The 9043-nt window shown below is 33.9% G+C and overlaps 1 pseudogene; it reads right to left on the bottom strand.

Annotated features, from left to right (window-relative positions):
* Positions 1–941: 941 nt before the first annotated feature.
* Positions 942–1437, bottom strand: LOC103217203 (small ribosomal subunit protein uS10-like; annotated as a pseudogene).
* Positions 1438–9043: the final 7606 nt, after the last annotated feature.

Genomic DNA, 9043 nt, shown 5'->3' with positions numbered 1-9043 from the left:
CTCCTGACCCCAGGTGATCCACCAGCCTCAGACTCCCAAAGTGCTGGGATTACAGGCCTGAGCCACCATGACTGGCCTGACTTCTATTTTCTTACCATGAGTGAGTGGCATATAGAATACAATGACGGCAAGTACGGAGTTCATTACCACTACCACTACCCTGATTTGTGCTAAGGGGCCAGCTGTTATACCCCCATTGTTTTTTGTTAAATACTAACTTTATTGAGTTATAATCTACATACCACAAAATTGACATTTATAAAGTGTACATTCAGTGGTTTTTAGTATATCCACAAAGTGTGCATTCATCCTCACTATCAAATTCTAGAAAAATTTCATCCCTCCAAAAGAAGTTCTATATCCACTAGCAGTCACTCCCTATTCCCCTTTTCGTGCAGGCTCTGGAAACCACTGTTCATGTTTCTCTATGGATTCACCTATTCTGGTTTTATAAAAATGGAATCATAGGATATGTGGTCTTTTGCGTCTAGCTTCTTTCACTTATAATATTTTCAGGGTTTATTCATGTTGCAGAATGTATTATTGCCAAATAATATTTTTACTAAATAATTCTTACTGATAAATAATATTATGTAGATATATGACATTATATAGATAATATGACATTTTGTTCATTCATTCATCAGTTGTTGAACATTTGTTTTTTTTTTTCCACTTTTTGGCTTCTATAAATCATGTCCATACAAACTTTCATGTACAAGATTTTTGGGAACATGTTTTTATTTTTCTTAGGTGTAGAATAAAGACTGGACTGGAATTGTTGGGTCATATGATAACTCTCTTTTAATCTTTTGAGGAACTGCCAGACTGTTTTCCAAAGTGATTGCACAATTTTACACTACTACCAACAGTGTATGAAGCGTGCAATTTCTTTATAATACTTCTCATTATCTGTCTTTTTTATTTATTTTTTATTTTTTTAACAACTGGTAATCACTTTATTAAAATAATTGCCTTAAGCATCTGCAATGGTGACTTCCACCTCAACTCCTGGCTCAATACTGATGGAAGTAATCTGCTTAACAATCTCAGAAGGACTGTGCAAGTCAATGAGTCGCTTGTGGATTCTCATCTGGAAACGATCCCACATCTTAGAACCTTCACCTCAAGGAGTTTTTCTTGTAGTGATTCTCAAAGTCTTGGTAGGCATTCGAACTGGTCCTTTCACTTTCAGGTTCTTTTCCTTTGCGCCTCTGATCAAGCCAGCACACACCTTTTCCAGGGATTTAACGTTGCGGCTCGTTAGGGTGATTCGAATTCGGTGAATTGCCACCTCCGCCTCCACGGGTGTTTTTCCGGTATCCTTAAAAGCCATGGCTGCTGCGCGGCTTCCTGACCAACTTGTTCCTCGGCGAGAGCGAATAGCGGTGAGTCAGGAGCAGGAGCGTGCGAACCGCAGATCCGCAGGTCCTACGACCGCGTCTTCCTCAGAAAAGTATCTGTCTTTTTTATTACAGCCATTTTAGCATGTGTCAAGTGATATCTCACTGCAGTTTTGATTTGCATTTCTCTAATGACTAATTATGAGGGGCATCTTTTTATGTGACTTGTGGCCCTTTTTATATTTTCTTGGAAAAATGTCTACTAGCATTCTTTCCTCGATTTTTAATTGGATTGTCTTTTTGTTATTGAGTTGTAAGAGTTCTTTATATATTTGGAGTACTACATTCTTAACAGATACATGATTTGCAAAGATTTTCTTCCATTCTGTGAGATGTTATTACACTTTCATGATGATGTAATTGAAGCATGAAAGTTTTTAATTTTGATGAAGTCCAGTTCATCTATTTTCACTTTTGTCACACATACTTTTGTCCTATCTGAGAAGCTATTGCTCAATCCGAGTCTGGAAGGATTTATTCTTATGATTTCTTCTTGGAGTCTTATATTTTTAACTTTTACATTTAGGTCTTTCATCTATTTTGGGTTTATTTTTATGTATGATGTGAGGGAAGTATCCAGCTCTTTTGCATGTGGATGTTCAGTTTTCTCAACACTGTTTGTTGAAAAGACTGTTCTTTCCTCATTGAATTGTTTTGGCACCCTTATGTAAAATTAAGTGACCATAAATATTTCTTTATAGACTTTCAATTTTATTCCATTGCTCTATATCTATGCTTATGCCAGTACCACACTGTAATGTTTACTATAGATTTGTAGTAAGTACTGAAATTAGGAATTGTGAGTGCCTCAACTATGTTTTTCCTCTTCAAGATTATTTTAGCTATTCAGGGTCATATGCAATTCTATGTGAATTTTAGGATTGGTTGCGTCAGTTTATGCTTAGAAAAAAGCAGCTGAAGTTTTGGTAGAAATTGCATCGACTCTGCAGGACAATTTGGAAAATGCTACTGTCTCTTCAATATTAAGCTTTCTGATCCATGAACATGGGATGTCCCTCCATTTATTTAGTTCTTTTTTTCTTAACACCATCTTACTTTTCAGTGTATGTCTTACACCTCTTTTATTAAATTTATTCCTTAGTATTTTATTCTCCTTGACCCTATTATAAATCGAATTGGTTTTTAAATATCATTTATAGAGTATTCATTACTAGTATATAGAAATAAAATTGAATTTTTGCATATTGGTATTCTACCCTGCAACCTTGCTTAGCTTGCTTACCAGCTCTAATAGATTTTTAGAGATTCCTTAGCGTTTCCTATATACAAGATCAGGTCACTTGAAAATAATTTTACTTCTTCCTGTCCAATCTGGATTCCTTTTGTTTCTCTTTCTTGCCTAATTGCCCTGACTAGTACCTCCTGTACAATGTTGAATAGAAGTGATGAAAACAAACGTTTTGTTTTATTTTAGGGGAAAAACACTCAGTTTCTCAACATTAAGTATGATGTTAGCTCTCCTCACACTGTTTCTAGTGCAAATACCAACATGATTAAAGGGGCATATATCTTTGTATTATTATAAAATAACTTTCACCTCATAGAATGCCTGACAAGTATCTTGTAGCTCCACATAGATTTATATACCTCACTTTGACAATCTCTAATTTAAGACATTGGGATGGAACTTAAAATTTTTCTCTGTATCCTGCATCCAGCCATGACCTACAAGTTTTCAGAATACATAGAGGTGACCTGTCTTATACTACACTCCATCTGGCACTACAAGTATTTAATTTCCCCAACTCCAATAAATTTACCTACATCTATGACCTTTATTCTTACAGATATTTCCTGGATTTTTGGCAGTCTTAATCTGCAATATTCCTAAAAACTTAATCACTTGCCCATTCTCAGAACATAACTTTTTATTCTTCCATCCTCCTTACTCTCTCATTCTCAAGATTCCTGATTTTCAGCCTCATAGCAACCTTCAATTCAATATTTGTCCAATTTCACCCAGACTGCCAGTATCTTCTTTGCCTCTGTTCTAAACATAGTCAGTACCCCGCTGTTGATACCTTCAACAAATCTCCAGAGCAGCCTTAGCACCCTTGCTTTCCTTCTGCACTAATCCTATTGTACCTGAGTTCAGGTTTTTTCCAGCAATCCATCATATCCATGGCTAACCCCAGGCTTTTTTGGCTTGGGGTGGCAGGAAGGTGAAAAATGAATGCCTAGGGTTGACATCTCCAGATCTGCAGGTTCTGAGTTGGTTCTTTTATTTAACCAGATACCTTCTGTCATTTCCTTTCACCATTTTTAAGTTGCCTATCCAACTTCTACCTTCTTTTCTTTTAGCAAATGATTTTAATTCTCATTTTACTGAAAGTTTGTAGTGACGTAACTTCCCAATTTCTTGCCATACCACTCTCCCCTTTCTTTTTTTGCTTCAGTTGAGCCCTCTCTCTTCCAGTCAATTCTATAACTGTGCTCTTAATATCAATCTCTTGTAATTTTCTCTCAGAACTTGGTTACTTTTGCATTTGGTATTTATGGTTTAAAAAAAGTACGTAAGTGTAGAAAACTATCACTACCACATAGTAAAACATATAATAAAGCTTTAGTAATTAAAAGAATATGGTATTTATGTATAAATATGTAAATAAACTAAAGAAAAAGAATGAGAAGTAAATATGCAGAACAAAATTTACATATAGGAATTGAAATTTACGATAAAGATGATTATTTAAACCAGTAGGAGAAATAATAAATTATTCAATAAATTGTACTGAAACAGCTACCTGATATTTTACCTATAATTTAAAACACAGAAACCATATAATAAAAGATTAATAGATTATATTACCCTAAAAAATCAACTTTGGCATGGCAAAATTTTTTTTAATGAATTTTTAAAACATTATAAAAGCTAAATGGTAAGTGGGGAAATATTTACATCACATGGATATGATATTTTAATTTGCGTTTTCCTAGTAGCAAATAATATTGAAGACGTTTTCATGTCTACTTTTCCATCCACATTTCCTTTGGTTAAAAAAAAGTCTGCTCAAATTTTTTTTGCCATTTTTTTGGGTGAAGATGAGAATGATACTTGTTTTCTTATCATTTAGTTGTGTTATTCATATTTTCTAGATTCAAATTCTTTACCTAATATATATTTGCAAAGATTGTTTACCAGTCTGTGTGTCTTTTCACTTTCCAAAGTGTCTTCTGAAACATAAAAACTATTAATTTTGAAGTTTAATTACTATTTCTAATTTTATACTTCATACTTTGTTATAGTTAAGACATACTTGCCAAGCATTTACACTAAGATTTATTCTAATGAGTTATTCTAGAAGCCTGCAGTTTTAGTTCTTAAATTTTATTTTCTGATCCATTTGAGTAAATTTTTATAAATGGTGTGAAGTAAAGGTCAAGGTACATATTTTTTAAATAGGACTATCCAATGATCCTAGCATAATTTGTAAGAAGTTTATTTTCCCCATTGAATTGCCTTGGCATATTTATTATAAAACAATTGAACATACATATGTGGATCTGTGGCTGTACTCTCTTTTGACTACCAATCTATCTTTACATCAATACTACATTATTTTGATTGATGTAGCTTTACAATAAGCTTTGAAATCAGGCAGTGTTTGATTCCCAACTTTGTTCTTTTTCAAAGATGTTTTGTCTATTTTACATCCTTTTATGTTTATATGTGTGTCTTCTAAAATTTCTTTCTCTTTGGATAGATACCTAGTAGTAGGATTGCTGGTTCAAATGATAGTTCTATTTTTAGTTCTTCAAAAAATCTCCATACTGTTTTCCGTAGGGGTTGTACTAATTTACATTCCCACCAGCAGTGTATAAGTGTTCTCTTTTCTCCACATTCTCGCCAACATCTGTTATTTTTGTCTTTTTAGTAATAGCCATTCTGATTTGGGTAAGATGATAACTCATTGTGGTTTTGATTTGCATTTCTCTGACAGTTAGTGATGTTGAATTTTTTTTCATCACTGATTGGCCATTTGTATATTTTCTTTTGGAAAATATCTGTTCATGTCCTTTAGTCATTTTTTAATAGGATTATTTGTTTCTTGTTGTAGAGTTGAGTTCCTTGCATATTCTGAATATGAGTTCCCTAATAGATGAATAGTTTGCAAATATGTTCTTCCATTCAACAGGTTACCTCTTCGCACTGTTGATTGTTTCTTTTGCTGTGTAGAAACTTTTAAGTGTAAATCTCATTTATCTATTTTTGTTTTTGTTGCCTCTGCTTTTGAGGTCTTAGTCATAAATTCTTTGCCTAGACTATTGTTCAGAAGAGTTTCCTTGAGTTTCCTTCTCAAATTTTTATAGTTTCTATATAGTTTATAGTGTTTGATCAATCCACCTTGAATTAATTTTTGTTTATGGTGGGAGACAGAGGTTCAGATTTATTCTTCTGCATAAGGCTCTCCAATTTTCCCAGTACTATGTATTGAAAAGGGTGTTCGTCTCCCAATGTATGTTCTTGTTGGCTTTGTCAAATATCAGTTGTCTCTAAATACGTAGCTTTATTTCTGGGTTACCTGTTCTGTTCTATTCTGTTCCATTGATCTATATGTCTGTTTTAATACTCTTATAATGCTATTTTGGTTATAATGGCCTTGTAATATAATTTTCAGTCAGGTAATGTGACACCTCCAGCTCCTTCCCCCCTCAGGATTGCTTTGGATATTTGGGCTCTTTTTTGGTTCCATGTGAATTTTAGCTTTTTTTTTTCCTAATTCTGTGAAAAATAACAGTATTTTAAAAGGGATTGCATTGAATCTACTCATTGCTTTGAACTGTATGGTCATTTTAATTTTTTTGTTCCAATACAGGAGCATGAAAGACTTTTCTACTCATTGATATTATCTTCAATTTCTCTCATCAATGCGTGGTAGTTTTCTTTGGAGAGATCTTTCATCTCCATGGTTAAATGTATTCTGCATTTTTTGTTTTGTTTTGTTTTGTTTTGGGGGGACAGAGTCTCGCTTTGTTGCCCAGGCTGGAGTGCAGTGGCACGATCTCAGCTCACTGTAAGCTCCGCCTCCCGGGTTCACGCCATTCTCCTGCCTCAGCCTCCCGAGTAGCTGGAACTACAGGCGCCCGCCACCACGCCCAGCTAATTTTTTGTATTTTTAGTAGAGACAGGGTTTCACCATGTTAGCCAGGATGGTCTTGATCTCCTGACCTCGTGATCCACCCGCCTGGGCCTTCCAAAGTGCTGGGATTACAGGTGTGAACCACTGCGCCCGGCCTGTATTCTGCATTTTTTTATTTTTATTTTTTCCGTAGCTATGGTACATGGAATTGCCTTTTTGATGCCTTTCTCAGCTAAATCATTATTTGGTTATAGAAATAGTACTGATTTTTTAACTTTGATTTTGTATCCTGAAACTTTACTGAATTAACTTGTTAAATCTAAGAGTTTTTCGGTGGAGTCTTTAGGTTTTTGTAGATATAAGATCATGTAATCAGCAAATGGAGAAATTTGACTTCCTCTTTTCCAATTTGGATGTCTTTTATTTCTTTCCCTTGCCTGATTGACTTGGCTATGACTTCCATTGCTGTATTGAATAAGCATGGTGAAAGTGAGGATTCTTGTGTTCCAGTTCTTGGAGGAAATGCTTTTGACTTTTCCACATTAAGTGTGATGTTAGGTGTGGGTTTGTTATATATAGCCTTTATTATTTTGAGGTATATTTCCTCTACGCCTAGTTTGTTGAGGGTTTTTATCATGAATGGTTGTCAAACATTATCAAATGCTTTTTCTGCATCTATTGACATAATCATCTGGTTTTGTCCTTGATTCTGTTTATGTAGTAATATATAACATTTATTGATTTGTGTATATTGAACCATCTTTGCATCCCTGAAATAAAACCCATTTGTTCACAGTGTGTTATCTTTTTAATGTGCTGTTAGATTTGATTTGCTAGTATTTTGTTGAAGATTTTTGCATTTATGTCCAGCAGGGATATTGGACTATAGTATTTTTTTTTTTTTTTTTTGTCGTGTCTTTGTCTGGTTTAGTATTATGATGATACTGGCCTTGTAGGATGAATTAGGGAAAATTCCTTAATGTGATTTTTTTGCAATAGTTTCAGGAAAATTTGTATTAGTCCTTCTTTACACTTTTGGTAGAATTCAACTGTGAAATCTATCTGGTCCTGTGATTTTCTTTGTTAGGCAATTCTTTATTACTGAATCAATCATGCTATTGTTATTGGTCTTTTCGGGTTTTCTATGTGTTCCTGGTTTAATCTTGGGAGACTGCAAGTTTTGAATTTATCCGTTCCCTCTAGGTTTTCTGTTTTGGGGTATATAGTTCTGTTCATCAGAGTCTCTGATGATCTTTTGTATTTCATTGTTATCAGTTGTAATGTACCCTTTTGGTATCTAATTTGTTTATTTTTATTTTCTTTTTTTATTAGTCTAGTGAGTGGTTTATCAATTTTATCTTTTTGAAGAAACAATTTCTTCATATCACTGATCCCTTGTATTGTTTTTTAGTCTCTACTTACAATACGAGATCCCTTGTATTATTATTTAGTTCTACTCTGATCTTTGTTATTTCTTTTCATCTGCGAATGTGGGGTTTGGTTTGTTCTTGCTTTTCAAGTTCCTTAATGTACATTGTTAGATTGCTAAATTGTAATCTTTCTACTTTCTAGATGTAGGCATTTAATGCTATAAAATTCCATTATCACTGCCTTTGCTGTTTCCTAGAGGTTTTCTTAAGTTGTGTTTCCATTTTCTTTGGTTTCAAAAAATTTATTTCACTTTGATTTCTTTATTGAGCCAATGACCATTCAGGAGCATGTTTTTTAATTTTCATGTATTTGTATAGTGTTCAAAGTTCCTTTAGAAATGAAATTTCTAATTGTGTTCCACTGTGGTCTAAGGAGATAATATGATTTCATTTTTTGAAAACTTTGTTGACACTTGTTTTGTGGCCTAACATATGATCTGTAGCGGTGCCATTGTATTATTATTTGCTTTTTCCTTCATGTGACTGCTGTACCAGTAAGTTTTGTACTTTCGGGTGTTTTCATGATAGTAAATATCATCCTTTTGCTTCCAAGTTTAGAACTTCTTTGGGCATTTCTTGGAGAGCTAGTCAAATGTAGATGAATGTTTTAGCATTTGCTTGCCTGGAAAAGACTATTTCTCCTTTGTTTATGAAGGTTAATCTTGCTGTATGTAGTATTCTTGGCTACCAGGGTTTTTTTTTTTTTTCCTTTCAGCACTTTGACTGTATCATTCCATTCTCGTCTGGCCTACAGAGTTTCTGCCGTGAAGTCTGCTATTAGTCTGATGAGTTTTATTCTATAGTGACTAGATATTTTTCTCTTGCTGTTTTTAAAATTCACTCTTCACTTTGACTTTAGAAAGCTTGATTATAACATGCAATGGTGAAGACCTTTTTGCATTGTATTTGTTTGGAAATCATTAAGCCTCCTGTATCTGGATGTCTATATCTCTGCTAGGCTTGAGTATTTTTCAACTATTATTTTGTTAAATAGGTTTTCTAAACCTTTTGATCGCTCTGCTTTCAAAGTTACCAATAATTTGACTGTTTAATTGCTTTATGGTGTCCCAAACTTCCCAAAGACTTTGTTCATTAATTTTAGTCTTTT

The sequence above is a fragment of the Chlorocebus sabaeus genome, chromosome 10 (assembly GCF_047675955.1).
Source record: "Chlorocebus sabaeus isolate Y175 chromosome 10, mChlSab1.0.hap1, whole genome shotgun sequence".
In the NCBI taxonomy this organism is placed as follows: Eukaryota; Metazoa; Chordata; class Mammalia; order Primates; family Cercopithecidae; genus Chlorocebus; species Chlorocebus sabaeus.
This window is presented reverse-complemented; position numbering and strand designations above follow the sequence as displayed.